The sequence below is a fragment of the Choloepus didactylus genome, chromosome X (genome assembly GCF_015220235.1).
Source record: "Choloepus didactylus isolate mChoDid1 chromosome X, mChoDid1.pri, whole genome shotgun sequence".
Lineage (NCBI taxonomy): Eukaryota > Metazoa > Chordata > Mammalia > Pilosa > Megalonychidae > Choloepus > Choloepus didactylus.
The window spans coordinates 172,215,404-172,240,913 of record NC_051334.1 but is presented as its reverse complement, the minus strand read 5'-3'; the positions used below and the strand labels follow the sequence as shown (position 1 = coordinate 172,240,913).

The following is a 25,510-nucleotide window of genomic DNA, read 5'->3' as shown; positions in this document are numbered from 1 at the left end:
AAAAATTTTTAGTTTTTACAGTATTATACTTCTCCTCGGGCCTAGTACTAATACATTAACACATTGCAAGTTTTTTTTCTCAATATCATTTGGTAGGGCTACTAGTTCCTCAGCCAACAATTTCTACTAAGTGACTCCAACTGCAAGATTAAGGCACCTAGTCACGCCCTATGATATGATGTGATTCAATGTTGAGCTCTCTGGAGCATTTCTAGTCCTATGTGCTCTTGCCAGAAAGAGTCCAGTACAACTTCAGCCATCTCATGTTCCTGTCAATCTTTAGGATGGGAAGAGTACTTTTTCCTCCTGACAAGTCAAATTGTGCAAAGTCACTGCTTAAATGTCACAATTTGTGGCATACCCTTCCAACAGTAAAATGGGGGAACACCCCCAAAACCACAAGAGGAGTGAGCTCATCATGCCAAATTCCAATGAAAGCAAAACCTGGAATTATTCCTCCCCAGAGGGTCTCCAGATTGCACAACAATGGAAAGGGGGACTATGAAAATGGGGAGACTAGTTACAAATGAGATAAGACACTTGAACTAAAAGACCCTGTAAATAACAAAGCACCTTGAAAATGTTAACTCCACTGAAAACATGCTCATTTCACAATTAACCAGAGCTTAGAAGGTCTCCTTAAAATATTCACTCAGAGATTAAGAATTTAACCATGTGCTTTGGACTCTGCCATTTGATTTTTAGAAATGTCATTCCATGATTACTAACAGTTCTAAATGTCTCTGGCCCCTAAAGTCTGTCCTTTCCTCTAATTCTACTAGACTTCTATTTTTTTTTTTTAAAAAAAGTGGCACTCTAAAGAGAAAATTCAAGGGAAAGTAATAGAAGAAAAGAAATAGAAACCAGAAGCTTTAGGAGGAAATATAATATATAATACAAATGCAGACTCTCAGTTCAAGGGAAAATGAATGTTTCATAAAATGGAGATGCTGGTAAGGATAAATCTTTCTCATATTTTAGGTGTTAAAATTTTCTTCCAGTCTATTTCTACCACCCACTTGTGATATATCTGTTTTATTTCCATGTTGCCATGTGCCATGACTCAAAAAAACCTTTCAATCATGCAAATCCTGGCATTCGCCAACCCTACCTGTTATGGACATCTCAAGCCTCTGATAGATGCTTGAGGGCTAAACATTCTGTGACCCTAGTCTATAATTTACCCAGCTAATTAATATCCATAATGGGAAAGAACAGCCAAGTAAATGAGCTTGCATCTATACCTTTATTCTTAATGCTGATAACTAAGGCCAACTGCCTCAATCAGTGTGTCATTCACAATACTTTACGAGTCCTGCTTCCTGGTGTGAAATATCAAGTCTAGTAACAAAGGCTCTGTCTTCATTTACCAAAGGACTGGTAGGTAATCCCATACCTTATTATTCACTGGTGTTTTCAAACCCCACACAGGGGACAGCCCCAGAAATCAGGGTAAAGGTTAACAAACAATCATGAGTGGCTCTGTTGGGTTTGGTTCGGTAGAACATATGAACTTAACATGGTGTATGGAGGTGAAAATGTGAGCATGGTGAGAGCAAAGAGATCAAGCAGTGATTTGGATGTCATTCAGGAACTCTGTATTTTGTTAGGCCATAGGATTGACTATTTCAATAGCAGAGGCAATCCAGATTTCTGGAAGACTGAAAATACAAAGGTGAGAGCTTCACTTGGTCCTCATCTGCCATGTTTTCCCCAACACCCAGGAGAGCAAGCTTACAGGTGGACCACAGTGGGTGGTGGCTCTGTCACGGGTTCATCTCTTTACACCTGAAGCTAGTGATCACCTTTAGAAAAGGTCTAAACCTTATCTGTTCACGATTCAATAAGCTTGGGCTTCAAGTAACCTCCCACTCAAATAAGAGTACTGGGTGGAATATAATTTTAAAGTAAAAAGCACTCAAGAAAGAATTCAAATTCTATGTAGATATATCTACAGTAGGAACACTTAAGGTAAAAGGAACAGGTATACAAAGCGGATATAAATTAATACATTACCAAGCCTGGGAACGCCTGTCTCTCAAGTTGCAGCTGAATATGACACGAGAGTTCCTCTACATTCTAAGCACAGGGTATTTATATTTTAAATGATAAAGGTTATGATAAATGATAAAGGTTGGGTAAATGATAAAGAAAATGTAATTTTCTGGCACTGGCATGAGGGTTCTCACCTAAAACTTCAATCTTAATCATCTGCATCACACTTTTTTTTATGTTTAGCAAGCAATAAAGTCTTAGTTCATCAACCTTAATCAAAAAAGCAAATGTCCCATGGTTTGTACTAAAACTTAAGTGAACTAAGATAAGAGACATATATATTTCTGGATTAATCATTAGTCTTAAATAAAAGCATTACATAATTTTAGCAAGCATGTAATCGGTTAAGAATGTATTCATAATCTTGTAACTCTGACTTATATCATAAAGAGCAGGATGGTCTTTTGTTGTCTGTGGTTGACAACACTGGGGAGGGTCTTCTTATTACTTTTACAGTTTCCCAGCCTTTCTTAGGCTCTACATCATTTCTTCTTTTCTCCCTTTCTTCTGGGGCTAGTTTTGCCTCCCTCTCAGTTATAATTGGGATAGTCTCCAATATAGGACTCATGGGGTATGAATCATTTGTTCCAGTCATATTTCTCATGTTTAGGGACTATTACCTTGGTATTCTTAGGTAAATGTTCGGATAATTATGCCCCAATATCAGAAGGTATGACCAGTTCTTCGCTATCAGAATCAAAAACATCTGGTGGTATATGAGGACAACAAGATTCCTCAGTTTCCTGATGCTTACTGAGTGGGGGAAGAATCAGTGTCTTCATTCTCAGATTCCTCGCTAGAGGTACTTTCCCATAACAGCCCAGTGTTTCATTTCTGAGAGAGCAAACCCAAATAACCCTAAAGGGCTGTTGTGCTGCACAAGGAGAGGCTCTGTCATGTGAAAACTGAGCAGCAGAACCAGAATGAAGACCAGCGTGATCCTGTTGGTGTGTGGTCTGCCATTAGATCACTGCCCCGAAGGGTAGCTTGATCTCCCTGTTCCTTAGTCTGCACATAATGAAGAGACAGTACAGGTTCTTCCAAAAGTTACAGATGCTTGGAGGACCCAAAGATAAAGAGGGCTGGGACTATGGGCATTTCCATTTTCATAAAGATTAGATAATGATAGAGCTGGAAATGATCTCAGACACAATCTAGTCCAACCACTTCATTTTGCAGATGGGAAAACTGAGGGCCAGAGATGAAGAAATGACTTGCTTCACTGAGTCAACAGCAGCCCCAGGTCTAGAATGTAGGTGACTAGACTCCCAAGGCCCTGCTTCTGTCACTGTATCAAGCTGCTCCTGGCAAGGGATCTTTACTCATGATGATATAAAACTTGGGGAATGTGATTTATGGTAAGTGGGGTTCATGGTGCCTCAATTTTTCACAGTATCAGCAGAGTCTAGGTGTCTGGGTCCCAGACATTGAGATTAAGGAACAACTGGGTGATTTGTAGATGAAACACTTTGTGGATTCTCTCAGGAGTCTAGTCATAGGGACCACAAATTCAGCTGAGATAGACAGTGAAGAGCAACAAGGACCAGGTTGAATGGAGGAACAGAGGGTCCACCTAAAACAGCTGACACTCAAGTGACTTCAAAACTCCTAAAGTTACGCACTAGTTTCCCCATGTCAGGCAGCAAGTACATGAGATGGAATGACAGGAACACAAAGTCCAGCAAATAGAATGTGAGAAGGAGAATCTGCAGCTAGAGCAGCAGAAGCCACCAAAGGTCACACACCTGGAAAGGTTGCATCACATCTACCTCAACTCCCAACCCTTCTTGTTCATTTTCAAGCAGTAGGTTAATCAAAGAGAACAAATATGTGAAGGTACATACCTGGTGTTAGTAAGACTGGATTGTCTAAGGTATAGAAAACTTAACAAAGAGTGATGATGATTATTCTGTTGCATTCAAAGAATTCAGTAAAATGGTTTAGACTGGACCATGATTATTTTGAAGGCTTCCATGACAGAAGTTCATGGCTGAGTTTTATATAAGACTGGTTGGACAATTAATTAATATTGTTAGTTCTGAGACAAATAATGTGGAATTTGCACTGAGTTTAATATGGCTGCGTCTATTTTATAAAGTTTCAAGGGAATACTATGTTGTGGTTAAGAGCATGGACTATGAAGCCAGAATGTTTAGATTCAAATCCTGCCTCTACAATTTACTGGCTGTGTGACATTGGACAAGTTTTACTTGATTTCTCCAACTCAATTTACTCATCTGTAAAATGGGGAGAGTAAGAACACCTACCAAATACAGGGTTGTGAGAAAAAAATAGTAAATATTTGTGACTGGTTTAGTTTTCTAGGCTGCTCAAGCAAATACCACGAAATGGGTTGACTTAAACAATGGGAATTTATTTGCTCACAGTTTGAGGATGAGAAAAAGTCCAAATCAAGGCATCATCAAGTTGATGCTTTCTTCCTGAAGACTGGCAGTCTAGGGCTGGCTGCTGGCAATCCTTGGCTCCTCTGTCATGTGGCAAGGCACATGGTGGTATCTCCTGGTTGCTCTCTTCTCTTCCAGGTTCCACTGGTTTCAGCTTCTTGCTTCCTGTGGCTTTCGTCTGTCTGAATTTCATTCCACTTATAAAGGACTCCAGTAAGAGTATTAAAACCCATCCTGATTGAGGTGGGCCACACCTTAACTGAAATAGCCTCATCAAAAGGTCCTACTTACAATGGGTTCACACCCACAGGAATGGATTAAATTTAAGCTCATGTTTTTCTGGGGTACATACAGCTTCAAACCACCACAGTAACATTTAGAACAGTGGCTGGCACATAGTTAGTACTATACATATTATTTATTCAACTACACTGTAAAAATGTAGATGTTCCAAGCAGCATATTCCTGCAAAAGAGGAATTTATCTTCAAGTCTACCAGTTCATGGGGGATATATAAACATGTGGAAAAGAGCTAAGAACTCAGGATCTTGGCCAAGAGTCTAGATGCAAGGACCATGCACCTGGGAATGCACCTGGGCACCAGAGAGCAAATCTAAAAGTCCTAGGAACTTAAAGGAATCAGTCACTGCCAGCAGGACAGCCCAGAGGGGAGAACTGTATATTCAATATGGATAAGGAGGTGATGAAGACCTAAGGAGAACACAACTCTGCTCTCCTTCTCTAGTTTAGTAAATATAAAAGACCCAAACGGTCTAGGTCAACTGCTCAGTCTCAGGATGGGGAAGGGGCTTCTCAACATCCTTCCTACCAAGTAAGGGCCTAGTTGGCCCAATGGATATTTAGACCTTTTTTTGGTTAGTGTTAACAGACTTTTCAGCACAATGAATAAGCGTTTGCTTTTATGATCACTTATGAATAAGGTAGGCCCGTCCTTAGCTGACATTTCTGAGCTTAAGTTGGCTTCTGAAGACCAACAATGAAGAGGCGACCTACCATCAGGAATGGCAGCTCCAGCCAAAATGCAGAATAATTGTGTATTATGTGAGTTGATTCTGAATGAATGCCCAGGACTCAGGTTCCAAAAAGCCTTTTTTTTTTTTTTACCTTTTTGTTGTGATAACAAATATACATCTCAAAATTTCCCATTTTAACTACATTCAAGAATACAATTCAGTAGTATTAACTACATTCACAACATTGTGCTACCATCATTTAAATCCATTACCCCTACTTTTTCATCACCTCAAACAGAAACTCTTCACCCATGAAGCCATAACTCTCTCTTCCTGCGCACCCCCCCGCCGCCCTGCCCCACGCACTCCGACCTATAAACTACTATCTCAAAAGACCCTATCTTGTTGGACCACTTACAGGAAGGACTCAGCAGCTCAGGTAAGATGAGGTTCCTTGTGTTGAGATTTAGCTTGGGCAAATGTAGCAATGCCTGAAGTCTCAAGGGCAGCAGAACTCAAAAATACACTGTCTCCCCGACTCTTGACCAAAGACACATTGTGGTCAACCACACACACTCAGCCCAAGATGACTTTAGGTTAAAGCAGCTAGAGTTGAGAAGACCGGTAGAAGGCAATTATCTGACCAACCAACCTGTGGGGCAGGCCAGATGCTATGATGGCACTTGCCCTGCTGAGTATACAATCCACAACAACCCAGTACATGTGAGGAGAAGCTATATTGTCAGGTCCACTGATCTCATACCAGAGCTTCTAACAGGAAGAGCTCCTTAGACCCTGCGATCTCCAGCTCCACCCAGGAGAATACAAGGCAAGGAACAGGGGCATTTCACAGGCCAAGGGAGGCGGTGTAGGAGCAGAGAGAATTCTGGGATCAGCTGTGAGGAGAGAAAGGGCAGACTGGTGCAGAAACTTCTTTGAGGCTCAGCTGAAAACTCTCATGATCTACCTAATGGCTTCTCTTGTGGCAGGGTCTGGGGAAGGCCTGCAGCCAAATATCTCAATCCCACAGAATAAAAAACCCTTTATTTAGTCATTTTGCCTAAAATTCTATCAATCAGGGCTTGATCTGGTTAAACAATATCCTCCTAAGAATGAAAAGATCACAGGTGAGTGTTAGAGAAAGTAGCTAAAGGACATGAAGTCCTCCGGTCTGATTGGGGGTAATATATAAAATATTTTAGAGTGGAGATATTTCTTAAGTGGAAACTTCAGAAATTTCTTCATTGTTTCATGTGTTCACAGTGATTCTTAAAGTTTCCTGTTCATGACTTCAACTTGCATTTTCTTTTATTATTGGGATATAATTCACACACCATAAAATTCACTCCTTTAAAAAGTGTACAATTCCGTGGTTTCTAGTATATTTATAAAATTGTGCAAACATCACCATTACTTAACTCCAGAGCATTTTCATCATCCCCCAAATTAACCCTGTACCTGTTAGCAGTCAGTCCCCATCCCACCTCTCCTCCCAGCCGCTGGCAGCCACTAACCTACTCTGTGTCTCTATCGATTTGCCTCTTCTGGACATTTCATATAAATGGAATTGTACAACATATGGCCTTTTTTGTCTGGCTTCTTTGACCTAGCATAATGTTTTCTAGGTTCATCCATGTTGTAATGTATCAGAACTTCATTCCTTTTGATGTCTGGGTAATATTCCATTGTATGGGCAAGACTATGTTCTGTTTATTCATTCATGCACTGAAGGACATTTGGGTTGTTTCCACTTTGGGACTATTATGACTAATACTTCTATGAATGATCATGTACAAGATTTTGCGTGGGTTTACTTTACATTTCAATTTGTATTTTTGAAAGGTACAAAGAGTATATAGTGAAAAGTCTTCCTCCCCCGCCTGTCCCTAGCCCACCAACTTCCTCCTCTCCAATGGTAACCAATGATACCAGTGTCTTCTTTATTCTTCCAGAGATACTGGGCATATAAAAACAAATAGGTATCTCTCACTATATATTTTTTTTCCTGCCTCTCCCTTTTTTTTACATAAATGGTGGTATACTGTACATACTCTCCTGCACTTTGTTATTCTACTTAATATATTTCAGAGAAATAAGGAGCTTCCACTTTTTAACACCTACATAGTATTCAACTATGTAGATATACCACAATTTATTTAATCAGTCCCATATTGATGGACATTTAAGTTCTCTCCAGTCTTGTGTTATTACAATGCTGTAAGAAATACACAGATGTTTAAAAGATGAAATGAACCAGCTAAAACAAGTCATAAGTTCATTTAATCAGATTGCCTTCCTCTAACATCCAAAAGAGGTCAGCTGCACTGACAGAATGGGATTTACAAGGAAAGGGAGAGAAAAAGGAAGAGTACGAAAGAGTCTCAAGTGGATCAGACAGCACCCACCAAAGCTTAGCAAAATGGCAGATTGTTTCTGTTCACACAGTGAAGGTGCCATGTGGATATTCCATGCCAACTATCTTAATAAGCTAATAAGCTGCCCAGGGAGGAAGTGGCTTTCGATTCCAAGTCTAGTGCTCTTTGCACCAAACCACAATGCCTCGCCAATGAATTCAAAGCAATAAACTGAGTAAAGCACTTCTACCGACAGTAAACACACATGCTCCTGCAGTGCCACTCCATGATACATTCTCAAAGTGAAGGAGGCACCTTAGTGTTGTCAAGTCTTTAGGCTGGAAAAGTTGTAAAGTACATATGGCATTTGACTTTCAAATGTTCCTGTCATGCTGTCTTCTTTATCTATTTTAAAAAAATAAAAGGTGGCTTCTCATCTGGGGATTAGAATGGAGCAATCTGAGCTGGGCACAAGCCCTTCTGGACCATTAGACTGGCAGCATGTCACTGATGCATACCACCATCTGAGTGCACGGCTCTGAGTCACAGGCCTGACCTTAAAACTACATGCAGGGAAAACAAAAACCCATACTCATTCATTACGTAATTCTATCAGGGATTTTTCAACCATATCTGTGGTTGTAATTTCAACCATATCCGAGTTGCAAATTAACCCTGTAACTGTTATTGTTTTTTCTTTAAAGCAGAAGAGTAGCACGATGTCTATAGCCTGAAAGTTCAGTCTTTTCTGAAATGGGCACGTGTCTTTTTAAAGGCCACATAACTAACTGAAGCCAGGACCTGTGTTCCATGGCTATCAGTCACTGGTTTGCTAACTTAGATTGTACCTCCCTGTTTCTGCTGATAAACAACAAGAAGAAATGCTCGTCAGCATCCCCACTCCAATCTCACAGTGAACATTTACAAAATGAACTCTTTGGATTTCGGAAAAGGCACTGATGTTCATAAATCAGCTTAATATATACAAATCATTTTCCAAGTGTGGACACTAGCTATTTTTGTTAGATGTTCAAATAGAGATCCCAGTCATGGTGCTGTGGCCATTCAGTGTGGAAAACCAGGAGTATCATAAACATTGCAAAGCCTAAGTAATTTTAATTTACTTCAAAAGGCTGACTCATTTCATATCATAAATAAATGCTAAAGCCTATACAAATGAACAATCTGGATCAGTAACTGTACAGAGGAGAGCTTGATTCAGGACTTGTGAAACATGACATTCAATTTCAAGAAATTTTTAGCAAGTTCAAAACCAATAAAAAGTTCACTTTGTAAAAACTGATGTTGAGGTAACAGGACCAAAGTTGTATTAATTTGAAGCTTTCATTTAATGAAAACAACGGTGACTGTTTTGTTGCCTTTGTTGTTTTGTAGCTCAAGTAAAGAGCACTAGACCTGGAATCAAAAAACTCAAGTATAATCTCTGGCATTTTGCTTACTATCCAAGTTCATTTTTCTTCCTCATCTGTAAAATGGGGATAATAATACCTGCTCTGCTTTCCCTGTAGAACTGTTTTAGGAGAAAAATTAAATAATATGTGTCCAAGTACTGTATAACTGAAAAGCAATATAAAATTGCTTGGTACCAAAGTAGGTACTGTCTTCTAATTTTTCACACCCTAATAAAAACACTCATTCATCATATACCATAAAACCTAGTGGCAGATCGTTGTAGAAAGACTGGCCATCTGTGATGAGATCCCTCCATCTGTCTTGTTAGCCCAAACTTTCAAGGATAAAGAATTTAGGAAATAGTCATATGGGTATTTTAGTTTCACTTAGGGTCTAGCTATTTAATCCTCTTGATATGTAGTTAATTTGTAATTCTTTGCAAAGGCACAAATAGCTGGGAACCAATGTATAATAAGCAAGCTCCACATAATCTTGGTTCTTTGCTTTGATCTAAAAATCAAACCATACTCCTCTGCATATTTGTTGAGGGTATTTTTAGTCGCTTTTCATAACTGACATGGTTTATCCTTCATTCCTCACAAAGAAAAGAACTTGGAAAGCCCTCAACAAAAGAAAAAACTTAAAACTAAGGTTAGGTAGAAGACTTATATTCCAGAAAAGAAATTAAATAAAACAAGGAGTGCTTTTCATTTCTGTTGTTTAAAGGGCTGGAGGAGATTCAGTAACAACTTGAAGAAGTGAGTTAATCCCTTCGTCACCCAGCCAGGACAGGGTTTATATTTTCCTCCTGTTATGATGGTAACTTAGAACACACAGGACAACAATATCAAATATCAATTCCCTTCAGAGTAGTAACTTTCTAAATGTAGTAATTAATAATTTGTCAAGATTATCAAACATACAAATATTTCTACAGAGTCATTTGAACCTCCATGTCACCTTTTACACCAAGTCCTTAAAGGCTATCAAATATAAACCAGGTACTGTTTTCATGAAATAAGAATACAGGTGTTATAGATGGATAAACCAAAACATTCAAAAGATTAAATGTCTGGCCTTAAGAGAGGGGGTCAAACTAAGAATAGGAGCTCAAGTACTGTCACCTGTCCTAATCATAAATCTAGAAAACTTCCCCCTTCCTACTAGCAATAATTGCATTTTCTAATCAATTTTGATGTATTTTAAGCACAGGTTTTGCAGTAATAAAATTAATCTTAAACTCAATTGTGGAAATATAATTTAAGTGTGTACTGTACATATTAATAACAGGGCATAAAGTATTCAGACACAAAACAATGTTTTTCAAATAAAATTAAATCGGATTTGAAAGCTCAATGTTAATATCTAAATGTTAATAAAATAATTCATGAACCTGGGCTATAACAGACACCAAATACACTTTTAAATTCACCTATTACGTTTTCTCCAGTATATTATCCATGATTATAAAACAATCAAAGAACAAGTCAGTCATAGTCTGAGATCAAAGAGTAAATGAATGGTAGAGGAATCAAAAACTTTGCAACCTAATAGTTTCCCGAGACCAAACTACACGTTATTCTATTGTGCCAAGGACTTTTTGTGGCTTTTAAGGGGTAATGTGTCTGTCTGAGGTGTTTGGTAAATACTTCACAACTCCCTATATAGGATTTTTTCAAAAATTCATGTTCTACTTGACACATTTAAAATACATCTACTCACCAAATTCCCTACCCACACCCCACGCCCAACCCCTGTGCCAAAGATTTTCTATCATAACTTTTGGTTCTTATACATTAAATATTCTTGGAAGGTCCAGATTGGGAACATAGCAGAGATCTGTTTGTACCCAAGCGACAGCAGCTGGAACTGAAGTGGAAACTACAGGATTAGCCCCTATGGGGAGTGGGAAAAAATTGCTTGGAAATGTTTTTAGGGAACCTCCTGCCAGCTAACTCGGGAGTGCTAGTGAAGACTTCCGGAAGGAAACACACCCAGCCAACCCCCTGGGCCAAGGGAGAGTGTCTGGCCACAATTCTGCAGACTGAAAATAAAGGGAACAACAACACAGCTTTGCAACAACACAGGGTGTGCTTGCCATACATATAGGGGCAGAAGCCACGCACCAGAATCTTTCATCTCCATCCCTTTCTCACTTGTGAATTGTAATGACAGTATTTTTTAAAACAATTTGCAATTAACAACTTGATGTCAGTTAGCTGCTCCTATGCCTTCCAAATGCAATAGATTTTCTTGTAGTGATCATCATTTGATGAACACTTTTAAAGATGATCCTGCCTCTCTGTAAAAAGTGGCAGTTCTTTGGATCCTGTTCTCAACAATGAAAATAAAATTTACAAATGTACCCCATCTTTATTAGGGGCCAGCATTGGTTGAGTCAGAGAAAAGTTCAGATATAAAAATAAGCCCGTATTTTTCCAGCTCCGTGCCAGAATTCCAGAAAACCTGTTATTTTAAAAATGAGGCCCATCCTTCTTCTCAAATCTCTAAGCCCAACTCTGCGAATAAATTCCTTACACTCCCCCCATGAGGGACATGACCCCCAGAGGAGTGAGTTTCCCTGGAGACATGGGACATGACTCCCGGGGATGAGCCTGGCCCTGGCATTAAGGGATTGAGAAAGTCTTCTTGACCAAAAGGGGGAAGAGAAATGAAACAAAATAAAGTGTCAGTGGCTGGGAGATTTCAAATGGAGTGGAGAGGTCATTCTGGAGGTTACTCGTATGCAAGCTCTAGTTAGGTATTCCAAATGCCCACAGTAAGCCAAGTCCTAACCAACAGTAGTTCCGAAAATACTAAAGAATACCTAGGTACCTATCTGAGATTCTATAAAAGTTTCCCTACGTTTACTTTTCAGAAACTTAAATCCCCCAAGAGTGCTCCTATGCCAGATAAGTGCCCAAACCCAGAGGCAACTGTCTCTTTAAGAACATCAACCAGATGCATCCCCCTTCCCCATAATGTTTAAACCCCTTTTCAATATGAACAAGTTAGGGTGGTCACCGCCCAGATATCCTGAAGATTGAGAAAGTGATCAAACGAGAGAGGCATAGCAACTGACGAGATAGGATTTAACAAAGGATGACAAATACTGAATCTTTATATAATTTTTTTTTTAGTTTCTAGGGTACTAGAATAGCTTGAAGGAAATAAATGACATGGTGGAACTGTAACATATAGCATGTATAGCTACTTGTTAAATTGTACTTTGAAAGTTATCACATTTCTGTGTGTATGTTATACTTCACAATAAGTAAATAACTGAAATTGTGGAACCGTAACCCATAACATTCTTCGAAATGTGCTAACTACTTGTTAAATCATACTTTGAAAGTTATTACTTTTCTGTATATATGTTATATTTTACAATAAAAAATGTTAAAAAATAAAAAAGTAAAGCCCATAATTTTTTTCTCCCAGTTAAAACCAGGGCCTTTATTATATATCCTCTTTCACAGAACTGTGTGCCAATGTAGGCACGATATGTAATGTTCAAAAAGCCAGATTCCAAGTTAAAAAGCCAAATTCCAATAAATATGAAATTAATTGGCAAAATCTACTACATTTACTTTAAAATGGATCCCAAACTAAAATGGGTTAATGGATGGATACAGGGATGGAGAGATGGTAGATATATGATAAACCAAGTGTAGTAAAATGTTAATAGTAGAAGCTAGATGATGGGTATACAGTTGTTCATTGCAAAATTGTTTCAACTTTGAAAAATTTTCGTAATAACGTTAGGGAAAAATAGAATAGAAAATAGCTAAGCAAAAATTTAAAAGCTGACAGCGGCGACATATAAGCAGATACTGGCATCTTAGGCTATGGGTGCAGAATGTGGGAAAATCTGAAATGAAGTGAGCACAGACTCTAAATGAAAAAATTCTGTCAAACCCAGCTTATCGTTTTCCAGGAATAATCAAAGAAGTCCCAGAAATCTCATAATGAACTGCAATACTGCATGCATTCATGTTCAGCCCTGTGTTCAGCAGCCTGGGCTATGGGGCAAGAGGGGAGACCTCTCTGAAGGTTCCCTAATCCATCCATGCTGATGAATGACACTGTAGCCTCACTGTCCCTCTTAACCACCTTACCCCTTTTATGGTTGTTTCAAGTTTAAAGCATATACTCATCTGTTTCCAGATTCCTAAAGGAAAAAATTCTAAATATAACAGATGGATAAGTGCTCAGGGTAACTGGAAACCAAAATGTAACTTCAGCTTCCACAGGCCAATACCTTAACACCCATGGCTTTAGTGTAATGTTCTCACTGTAGAGCTTCTGTCTGTATTCCCACAATAGAAATGTTACTCCAGCTTTGATGGATGACACATAAATGCAATTAGAAATTTTACTTTTACGTTGACATTAATAGGCTCTAGTTATGTTAAAGTCAATCTGGGAGAAAAAAATTATGGGCCTTACTTTTTTATTTTTTAACATTTTTTATTGTAAAATATATATACAGAAAAGTAATAACTTTCAAAGTATGATTTAACGAGTAGTTAGCACATTTCAAAACCCAGTGGTGGGAGCCTGTTGTTTTTATTGAGTTGTTTATGTAAAAAAAAAATAGTTCAAGACGCTTAAAAAATATACTTCAAGTGTTGGTGAAATCTCTGTCACTTTTCTATGAATTCTAAGGTTCCAAAGGATATAAGGTAAAAACCAAGATACTAGACAAACTCTTGATTTGTACTACTAGTGTTTATTAATTCTATAACTTTAGGTAACATGAACAGCCGCTAAACCTTCTCTATAATTCATATAAGAAAATAGTATCTGAAATTTCCATCCCTACCCTTATGATACAAAACTCCAGTTCTTTGCCCCACTATCTTCTACCCTAAGTTTCCCATTTCATTCATATAAACAAGACCCTCGGCTGTATTTCCTAGGCTAGCCTGCAAAATGTCAAAAATAAAAATAATGTGACCATGTAATGTGGAAGGAGGGACGGTGATATGTAAGTGTACATGTATCTACTAATTACAAACAAATGGAAACTCTGAAGTCTGAAAACTGAGCATTTTTCACATTCAAATTATCATCTCTTCTTAGCTAGCAGCAAAATAAATGCCAGGATCTCATCAAATCTGATAGTAGCTCTAAGAATGTCAAATTTTAAATGAAGTAATGATAACCATGCTCAAGTGTTTTGGGGTATACTGTGCTGATGCCTGAAGCTTACTTTGAAATGCATCTAAAAAATAAGATGGATGGATGAGTGGATGGATGGTAAAGCGAATTGAAGGATAGATGGTAAAGTATTTCAGTGTAGTCTATTCTAATTGGCTTTTTGTAAAAAAGCAAACACATCCTGTTTGCCCCAGACCAGTAAATAAGCAAGAGCTACATGCAGCAGTGTATTAAGACATTTCTCAAGTCTTCTCAAACGAGTCCAAGGTGGGAAAGGGATGGGGGAGAAAACTGATAGAAAAACACTGCTATAGATATCATAACAAACAACAAATTTAGACAAATAAATAAAAAAGGAAGTGTTCTCAAGTAAGTCCAAGGTGGTGGGGATGAGTTCATCATACAGTCTTTTGACTTTTCTGTCTTTTTGAAAAATTTCGTAATAAAATGTTGCAAAAGATGACATAATACATAAAGTACAAGGTAGGAGGGACTGTTCCATTTGGTATTACCCTCAAATGATGTCAGGAATACTGATATTAGAGAAACAGGGAGTCAAAAAAAGATCCCGAGATTGCCCTGTGAATAGCCTCGTGTAATAAAATGTCTTTCATTCAATTAATTGTATCTCTATTAAATGCCTACTAAGTCTCCAGTACTAAACAGTACATGATATGCAGGATGCAAGAGAAAAACAGATCAGGATTCTTGCTACCAAAGAGCTTCCAGTATCCGGAAAAACACAGGGAACAATTTAAGACAACAGCCCCAACCAAATCCTTTACTCTTTGTGCTTTAGATATTGTCCCATTAATAAAATGGAAAACACCCATGAGAGGACCAAATGAGTCGGGTCAAGATGCTATATAAAGTCTATGAGGACTGAGAATACAGAGGGCAAAGCTAGGAAACATAAGCAGTGGGCTCAAAATATTGGAGCGTGTTGTATGTTTTTCCAAGTTCAAACCTAACACTAAGGATGGAGCTCATCCTTCACAAGCAGTCAGCATTTGAACCACTTTCATGAGCCAAAGGCACTACCACTATGGATTACAAAACCCCTAAACCCAAGTACGCTGACAACTACACACACAAACCCTCACTAGAATCCATAGAAAAAGCTCCACTGGTCTGGGGAAGAAATCTTTAGAATACCTTAAGTAAATTATTAATATGTAGCCCTAAAGAATGTATAAAATGGTCATATCACAAATAGTGGCTTAGAAGAGCAGTCCACCAACTGTCAAAGACCACAAACTGTCACCAAACTACAATCTAAGGGCCATTGTTTTTCTACTTGTGTAAAGAATTGTTAAGGAAACTAGTTGTTTATCCAATAATCAAATATCCTTCAGTAAGAGATGCTATGCAAAGTATGAAGCCAATCTCACAGGATAGAACTCTTTTAAATACATTTAAACATATTTCATCTTTTTTGTTTAAATTCATTTGATTCCTTGAGCTGTTTAAACAAAACTGAAATACTAAAAATTAAATAATGAAAAGAATTAACTGTAATGATCATGAGCACAGTGCTCCACACTGGGTTCTCAACATGTGATACAAGGTTGACATAAATATGATGATGACAATGATAATGATGATGATGAAAGTGTTATTCTTTTCAACAATTATTAAGGGCTTCAGGCATTAGCTTTCCTATTCCTGTAAAAGCTTTGACCTCAGCTGTGCTTATTGTATTGACCACAATAAAATTTGTATGATTTAGCAATAACCTTAATCTAATAAGTTTTCTAGTTATAAGAAGTGTAAGCCAAGGTTTCAAACCTAGAAATTAATGAGCATCCAACATTCATCTTACAACTAAGGATCATTTTTACAACTGAGCATCTGTTATTGGCTTCTCAAGTCTTTGTCCTATTAATAGAAGAGCTGACAGTGGAGAAAAACTTAAAACAACTTCCATATCCATTGAGCTTTGATAATGTTAAAATAAAAAACCATAAAAATAATAAGTATTCACAAGTTCCTATTGAACTTAAACTGAATTTGATGACAGATCTGCCTCTATTTTGGATAAATTATTAAATTTTCTAAAACTGGGACATTCTTGTAAAGTCTCAAAGCACACTATGGGAAAGGACAACAAGTTCTAAAGAGCTCGATGGAACACTAGATTTGAATTTCAATGTTCAAAATCTGACTTCTTCCATGGCAATCCCAGTCAAACCCAATCCTCATTGTAGACTTCCATGGCACAAGTTCAGCACATTTGAACAATGAAACAAAGTTTTGAGCATATATGTACATGCAAATTTATGATACTATAATGGATAAAGGGGATATTTTAAAAATAAAAAATGTAAAGTTCAATCAGTGTTCCCACTGATTTAATAATATCCTTACAAAAGGTTCTCTTACAAAAACTTCTCACAAAAAAAAAAAAGAAAAAAGAAAAAACTCCTCATGACAGTTCATTCATTTCAAGTATTCAAATCAACAATACTTGATCTGAATGAAAGAAAATTATTTCCTTGGAACATGAGTAATGTTGTGTGTTTTGAGTGTTTATCTAAAAGATGCCTTAGCTCCCTTTACAAGTGCTATATATTAGGACCCCTTTTCTCTCCTAAAGTGCAAACGAATTCCTTCTATATCAGATGCTGGGAAAAGTTAGTAGGTATACAAGGGGTCAAAATTAAGTCCATTAAATCCCAGACCCAGATTTAGTTGCCATGGAGACAGGGGAGATAAATAAACCAGTAACCTTAACAAATGTGCTGCACCTTTGCCAGTTGTATCTCTGAGCTTACCATTATTTTTGCTTAAGTATCCTGTAGTCCAAACATAACTGACTGCAAAGACTATAAAACCAAACAGAACTAGGCCCAAAAGAAATATGAAAGCTCCTTCAGGAAAAGAGCAGGCAAAAGATTCAAGAGCCGCCCCCTTTAGAAATGTGCTCTCTGCTCCCCTTGAAAAATGATTGCAACATGAAGCTCCAGAGGCAATGACATATGGGGAAAATATGTGGTGCTAAAGCCAGAGGAAACCATGTCAAAAAAGAAAAACAGACATGAAGTAACTGACCTAATTAAAAGAGAAAAGTATACTTGCAGCAGGGTAACAAGTATATTTGAACCAGGGAATACAACCAAAGAGGAGGGGGCACCCTGTAAGAAGGCTCACAACATGAAAGTGAATTTTTGTTGCTTGTCTTAAATGAAACAGGAAGACGGTACAGGCATTGCCCTTGAATTACAGCTCCGTTAAGAGTCTACTTAAGTGTACTCTGGACCTTTAGACATGAAGATTCATTCCCTGGCACTGCTACACGTTAATTAAAAGCCCTGAAACAAATATTTATACTTTGCCATGTAGGACACCAAGATGTCTATTTACCAACCACAGAAACAGAAAAAAGAGAAATGGGGACTCGGGATGATATAACAAAGCAAGCAAGCAGAACTGTATCATCGGAATGCCACGTTTAGGCTCTGGGAAGAAGTCATCGTCGTGCTTCATAGTTATTTACTAAATACCTACTGTGTTCAAGATAAATGGGACTATCGCTGCTGACTATGTGGACTTCATTTAACCAGGTAAAAGCAAGGAAGGTTCTCAGTCTCTAAGCTAGCACATATTTATGGTACAATATACAAACAATATCACAGTGACCTGAAAAAAAAAAGTGCTACTTACATTTGTCCATGTGCCTTCTAGTTCTTGTCCATATGTACATCACTTTACATGGTTATAACCACAGCATACATACAATTTTGCACCCTACATCTTTTAGTGAGGCTATATTATACAAATTCTTTCATTTTGCTATACAATACATATCAAAATTATAACATTTTACAGATTCTTGGAATTCCGCAGCATAGATGTACCATAATTTACTTAACCAAAATAAATATTTGTTGAATGAATAAATGAACCATTTCTCTAATGTTGGACATTTAAATTCTAATTTTTTTGTCCTTACAAATAACACTGTGATGAATACCTATAATGTACAGCTTTTTTCCTCTGGTCTTAGAACAAATTTGTTTCTTAGAACACTTTTCCCAAAGTAAAATTACTGGATCAAAGGGTACCAATCATTGTGACTTTTGCTATATATTATCAAATAACTTTCCAAAAGGCTTTGTTCCAACTTATAAGGCTACCAGTAATGGGTAAGCATATATCAGTTTTAAGGTAACTATGTTAACATTGTGGGGTTTTTGGTTGTTGATTTAATAGGCGAAAAATGTACCCTGATATTTGAATAAGCGTGTCCTTGCATATGAGTGAGCTGAACATTTTTTCACACATTTACTTTGTGACATAATGTGAATGTTGGTACCCATTTATCTACTGGAAGATTCATCCAGCCCTCAGTTAAGAAGCATCTGCCCCATGCCAGGCCTTGTGCATGCCATTCTTACAATCTGTATGAGCTCTGCACATATATAGAAATGAATTACACTGTCATATGTGCCATAAATTTTCCCCAGAATGTTTTCTTTTTTGTTTTAATTATGCATCTTCATTGCAGAACTTCATACATTTGAATCTGTTGATCTCTTGCTTTCTGACTTTCCTATCATTTTATAGCTTACAAGGTTATCATATATCCAGGGATTTGATAATTATCCTACTTTGTATGTCTTTATAAGTTTCCTAAAAGAGTCCCATAAATACATTCTCCTATAATTGTAAAATTAAAAGCTCTAACTCCTACTTCGGGATTATTGAGTTCTAACATATCTAATGTTTGTACTAGAAACCACTTAATTTAAAGCCAATTTTTACATAAAATTTAGATTTCTCCTTCACATCTGCTACATTGTATTTAAAATAATTAACTTTAACCCACCCTGCTGCAACCAGAATTAAGCCCAGATTTATCTATGAAGACTCAAACCAAAAGAGCCTGGCCTCAGGGCAAAGAAAAGATATTTAGAACATTACTGCCTGGTTGCTTTTTCTTAGGACTGCTTTAGGATAGAGTCCCCTTGCTACTCAAAGAGAAGAAGGTTCTCAGATCTGCAACAATATCATCTGGTGCTTGTTGGAAATGGAGACTCTCAGGCCCTACTCCAGATCTGTATCAGATCTGTACATTAAAGTTTGAGAAGCTCTGAGGTAGACCACAGGACTCTTCCAGAATAAGATAAAACCACCAGTACTTGGCTGATGCTCCTTCTCTTAATCAAGTACCATCAGAAGGAATTCCACTCCTCAAATGTTCATCCTCAGCCCTTCAATGCATCCCCCCCAAAATGAATGTCATCCAAAATGTTCCTGAAAATTAGCAAGCTGAATTTTTGAGAGAAAGAATGGCTCCAAATTTGAGTCCTCAACTGTATCTAGACCTGGGATTGAAAACTCCCATGCCTACAAGCATCGAGTAGGTCTGGTAAATGAATGGTAACGTTGAGATAACGGCAAAAGACCACTGTCCTTAGTGTCAAGGAGACAATAAAGACTGGTGGAGACTGTGGCAAACTTCAGAGTTCATGTTCCATCTAAAGTTGTGACAGCTATTTGGCTCCGATCTAGTGTTGCCAGATCTTGTGCTGAAAATCTGGATTTTTTCAAATGTGAAATCTCTTCATTTTGAAATGCTGGCAATTCACTTAAAATTTTTAAAGAACACCTCTGTGTGCCAGATCCAGCCCACCAGTTAGAGACCTTGGCTCTAGACCGATGATTTCCAAATTCTTGAAGCCTGTGCAACCCATCTGTGCTGATTTTCATGCTTACTACAGTAACAAGAAGAGAGGTCATATATATATATACATGGAACAAATTAAATCACTATGAGTACTTTATTTTAAAAATTTGTGTTTTATGAATATTAAAAGACTGCCAAATCAATAATGAAAATGACCATATGTCAGTGATACAAATATATCCTAGATGTGAAATAACATGTTTAACTAATGAACAATATTGTCACTACCATGGTACAAATACATAAAGTGCTTGTATTTAGCCCAGCTCATATATGTGTTAAGAATTGCGTTGTGTTCAAGTTTTTGTTCCAAATAATTCCATAAATAAAGGCAGCCAAGTGGAATTATTTCAAGTGTTTGAATTATAACGTTTACCTATGACAACTGTAGTGCTGAACATAAAACAGAACGCATTATAATTTAAAAAACAAAATATCCTCATGTGGAAGCTGAAAGTCTATTTTCCTAAACTATTCAATTATTCCAAACAAACTTTTTTAAAAATAGTGTAGAATACATAGTTTACATTTGTTTTCATTTTGGGGGCATTCGGGTCCCAGGCACAGCTGCATCCTCAGCAATTATCTCAGACGTTATTATTTGCACGTTTATATGGAAGTGGCATAAATCTGACTCAAACAGCAGACTACAGATGGGGACTTTGAATTGCACCCCTGAATCCATATCGGCCTATTCAATACTGGGCAAACTACTAAAAAACAAAACCGATTTCCAGTTTCCTCAACTGCAAAAGAGAAAATAATCTGGGGATATCCCACCCTTGAAAAATATCAGATCCAAAATATATTTACTCTGCTTTGTTTACCACTATATTTCTGGCCTGGCACATAGTAGGGGTAAAGGAATGAATGAATAAAAGAAAGGAAGAGAAGTCACAAGATGCAACTACATCTTGACTGTTGAGCTGTTTTACATAAATACACGATGAAACAGAATTTAACAGATTCTGTTCAAATCACCTGAGAAACTGATTAGTCTAAAAGAAAGGAAAACTCAAAGACATTAAGCACTGCTCAAATTAAAGATGTCACTGGAGTATTCTTGATATCATAAAACCACTTCAAATATGTGTTTGAAAACTTGCAATAAAAAAATTCCCTTTTAAGAATACAACCTGTACCCACAGTTTCTATCAAATTTTTCTACCAATGAAGTTCATCAAAGGTGCAGGTTGATGTGCAATTATTACTGCATGTGAATTTCAAGTTTCATCTAGCCAGCATTCCCAACTAAGTTAATGGGAGGATGTTTTACCCTTCTTTGTATCTCCTTAAAGAATCTAGTCTTTGTTTCTGTGGCATAGAAAAAGAAAATTAAGAGTTCTGAAAGGGTACAAAGCAGAAATCTATGCTCTTTAGAATACTCTGCTTTCAAACTGCCCTAGGGTTCCTCGGAGGAGGGAGACATCAGTCACAGCCTCCTGCCTGAGCCAAAGCTGCTCTGCTTTTGTTTTCTCTACTGGTGTTAGACCTCAGACTTTGTTCAAAGATACGGTTCTACCATTAAAAAAAAAGTTTGAAAATAACTGTTTTAGGTAAAGGCTATGAATGCTATCTATGACAGAGATGAGACCAGAAAATGAAGATTCCATCTCTGATTTCTGAATCTACTGAAGCTTTTATCACCAAGCTAATTCAAAGGCCAAGACCCTGAGAAGGACTTCTGACTACCACTGTAATTGATGAAACGGAGAAAATTCAGACCCAAGCATTTCTTAAAATGTGTTTTATAGATTTTTTTTTTACTTTTTAAGGTTTAATAAATTTAGAAATTTGAATATATACATATATACATATATTTTTAATCCGTGAAAAAAAAAATCTGCAAGTAGATATAATAAAGGCAACTATTGCCACCTAGTGGCCATCTACCCTAATTGAAATAAAAGCACCTTGACTGAATGCTGGCATGGGGTGAGGAGCAAAACTCCTCAAAAGTGTGAAGGCAAAAGTACCAGCAACCTTTTAGCCGAATGAAACTGGACATCCTAACTGGCACAGTGCTGGTAAATGTCATAGCCTCATTTCTGAACTCATGGAGACCAGGACACAGAGAGTAGGAACCATTCTGACACTATGCCTAGATGAACCATCTTTTAGATTCCCTTCCTTTCATTATTTTCAAAAGTGAATGTGCCCTCTCTCCAAGAGAGAAATGAGTAACCCTGGATCATCAAAGAGTATAAATAAGCAACCGTGGGTAAAAGAAGAGGACAGAGGATGTCGATCCAAGGTGCATTTAAAGAAAGGGCTGGTCAAGCTGGGCGCTCACACCAATGCAGCAGGGCTGATCTGAATTTTAGTACAAATTAGAAAAACTTTTTAAATGCTGCTCGCCCATGTTAAAGGAACCCAGTGGAAGCACTCCCTGGTATTCCTATTACCAGAGTTTGCAGTTGCAGTCCCCCACCTTGGCTCCTGTCACCTGGCAGCATAAAAATTCCTGATGGTTGACTTCAACCCAACCTTCTCACAGTTGTCAGCAGGAGTCTCCTCCCTCCAATCCCAGTATCTGCTCCATGCAGCTTTCCTGCTCCCTACTGTCCACGCAGAGCTTTAGTTTAAAGCTGACCTTCTAACAGTTCGTTGTGCCTGGCACATTCACTTTTCATGACCCCCAAGTTAAAAACAAGTGAGATTATTCCCTTGAAAAGGCACTCCCCGAGAGCTAATATTTAGGGTAAACAGTGGTACTGGTCGGGTCCATTAAAAATGAACCCCCTTGAACCTGCTGTTCACAAAAAGCTCTTTGTCCAATGGTGACCCTAACACATCACACACTGAAAGGTTGGAGAACAGCCTAAGAATCTGTGGCAATTAGTAAAACTTACCTCACACTAGATGTGTGAGAACAGGATGTATTCTACAAGGGCTGGATACAGCTATCGTTGAGAGCCACTTCCAATGTGCCTAAGTTAGGAAAAAATGAGAATCAAGAGGCAAAGTTACCTTTTCAGAAAAAAAGTTAGAAACTTGAAAAATAAAAGCCAACTTCCTTTGAAATAGCTCATGGTAACACATTCTACTTTGTATTTACAACCCTTAAAGTTAAAGGAAAACTGCCAAGATGTTCTGCATATTTCTCCAAATGTCTGTTTATCATATAACATTAGCACTGGCAGTGGATCTGGCTCCCTCATTATCAAGCTGTATTAGCTCAAACACTCAGCATTGTTAGGGGAGTGAGCTCATGGCCTATTTCAGTTTTAAATTAACATCTGGCAATCACCCGGGTAATCAAAACAAATGACTCAGTCGTTTAGAATAGATTTATTAGTTGAGCACCCCCCCTTTTTTTTTTGCTCTTTGGTTTTAACATCTTAGGATATTTTGCCACAGGAGGCCTTAGATCCAGACAGAATGTAGAGCACAAGTCACTAGAGGAATATTTAGAGGTGTTGCTATGGAGATGTGGTGCCGTGTGACTGCTGAAGTTATCTCCAATGAACAACAGGATTAGGATGCAGGCCAGTGGGAAGGTTCACCCCAGTGCGGATGGCTCTGCATTACTAGGAAACAGGTGTGCCCTGTGCTTTTCCCATCCCCAACACAAATACAGTACACCACGACACGTGCCCTCCCTGTGCACATTTGGCCTCCCCACAGGCATGAACACATCACTGCCCTCCTCCCATTATTCAGAAAGGACTGGCTGGAGTTAAGGAGAAAGGAACTGTGCTCATCGTATTATCCCCAAAGTGTGAAATCCTGAAGCTCACACCAAATGTACTTTTCTATCAACTGTAAAATGTACACAAGCATACAAAATCTGAAGAAAAGACAGCTCCCTGAGAGGAGGGGTCTGTCTGTTTGCTTTACTGTTCTATCCCCACGGCCAGAAGTATCTGCCAAGAAGCAGGGCAAGCAGACACCAAAGATTGTTACTAGACTTGTAATCCAGCACATAAAGTGATTCTAGGCTGATTACCAAACAGGCGATGGTTACAGATAAAAAATGTTAACGTACTGGAAAATAAAAATAGCTGGTCCAGATAGTTCAATAGTCTAATGGTTTCATCTATTTAGAGAGCTTAATGACAACTGTCATAGTTGAAGAGAACCTTTCCAAAATCAAACCGGACAAGTCTATTGACTATAGGGACAGGGCTCCTACCGGCCAGGTCCAAAACCCAGAGGAAACCAGATGTGGGCCAGTGGTGAGGAGCTAACATTCCAAAAGTGAATGTCTGTAAGTGACTCAATTCAAAGGAACACCTTTCTAGGGTCTCTTGAAGCTGTACTTAATAGAGATAATATTTTCATATTCTATCATATCAACATATATGATTTGTTTCATGCACTCAGATCTTGTTTGTCCAACAGGACTTGAAGTTTTCTGATGGCAAGTTTCTTGATGGCAGGGACAGAATCTCCTACCTCTTTTCTATCTCCCAGTACTTAGTGTGGTGCGTATATACAAAAGGCTTTGCTCAGTCTCATTTCCCACCATCCACACTCCACTCATACAGGACTCACTCTTTCAAGACGGTGCCACACCTTTTCACGCAGCTGCAGCAAGAATGAATATAGCATAGCTCAGCTGGTAAGGGTGAGGGTGCCAAAGTCAAATTGCCTGGGTTCAAATACTGGTTCCACCTTGCATCAACTGTACAACCACTCTGAGCCTCAGAATGGTAACCTACCCTCAGAGATTTGCTGTAAGTTGTCAGATACATGCATGTAAAGCACTTAGTGCCCAGCACTAACAAATACTCATTGAATACTACATATATGATTATTACTTTTATTATAGCAGGTGAAGACAAAAAAGACAAACTTGGATAACGATTTCATATGCTGCCACCACGCCTGGCACCAAATATACCCTTTAGATTCAACACAACTTAAAACTTCAAACCTGAACACTCTAGTCTTTATGTACTTTATAAAGGATATATATGCTTTATATACTATTTGATTTTACTCTCCCCTTTGGAATTGATTTTTCCTGGAAATGGATGCAAGTTCTCCTTGAAGGGCACTGGCTCACTTACTTGAAGTACCAGAACAGCTTCCTTCTTAAGAGTCCAGCCCTACCAATGCCTTCCCTGAACTCTGTCTGGATGCTCCCCCATTGATGACAAGTTCAGGCTTTGCAGAGCTCCAGGTGGGGAAGAGGCAGAGAACTGGACTCTGGTCTAGTAGCCAAACCCAAAGCCTGGCTATGCCATTCAGAGGAGAATTCCTGCATTTCATGTTCCCTGACACCCTGCAGGGGGCAGAAGGGAGAAAGGCTCAAAGGCTGAGCAGACAAAATTCTGACACTGGGGTCCATTCAGACCCCTGCTAGAGTAGTCTGTTTCACAGTTCATGGTTCCACCACCAAGAACGAATACACAAAGAATAATGAAAATTTACAGCAAGATTTTAATGCTTCACTTTATCACCTGTACGAGTGTTTCCCATCTAACATTAGCTGGAGTTGTGAAGATGACG

General features: G+C 38.2%; 1 protein-coding gene across 3 annotated transcripts in view; it reads right to left on the bottom strand.

Annotated features, from left to right (window-relative positions):
• FHL1 (four and a half LIM domains 1) overlaps positions 1-25,510 on the bottom strand; it is a 66,840-nt gene that overhangs the window by 16,750 nt on the left and 24,580 nt on the right. For 2 of the 3 annotated variants that reach the window (XM_037822186.1, XM_037822187.1), the window contains exon 2: positions 22,906-22,984. The exons of the other annotated variant lie outside the window; for it this stretch is intronic. The gene's annotated coding sequence lies outside the window, so the exon portion shown is untranslated. The remainder of the gene's footprint in view (positions 1-22,905; positions 22,985-25,510) is intronic. 3 annotated transcript variants of the gene reach the window in all.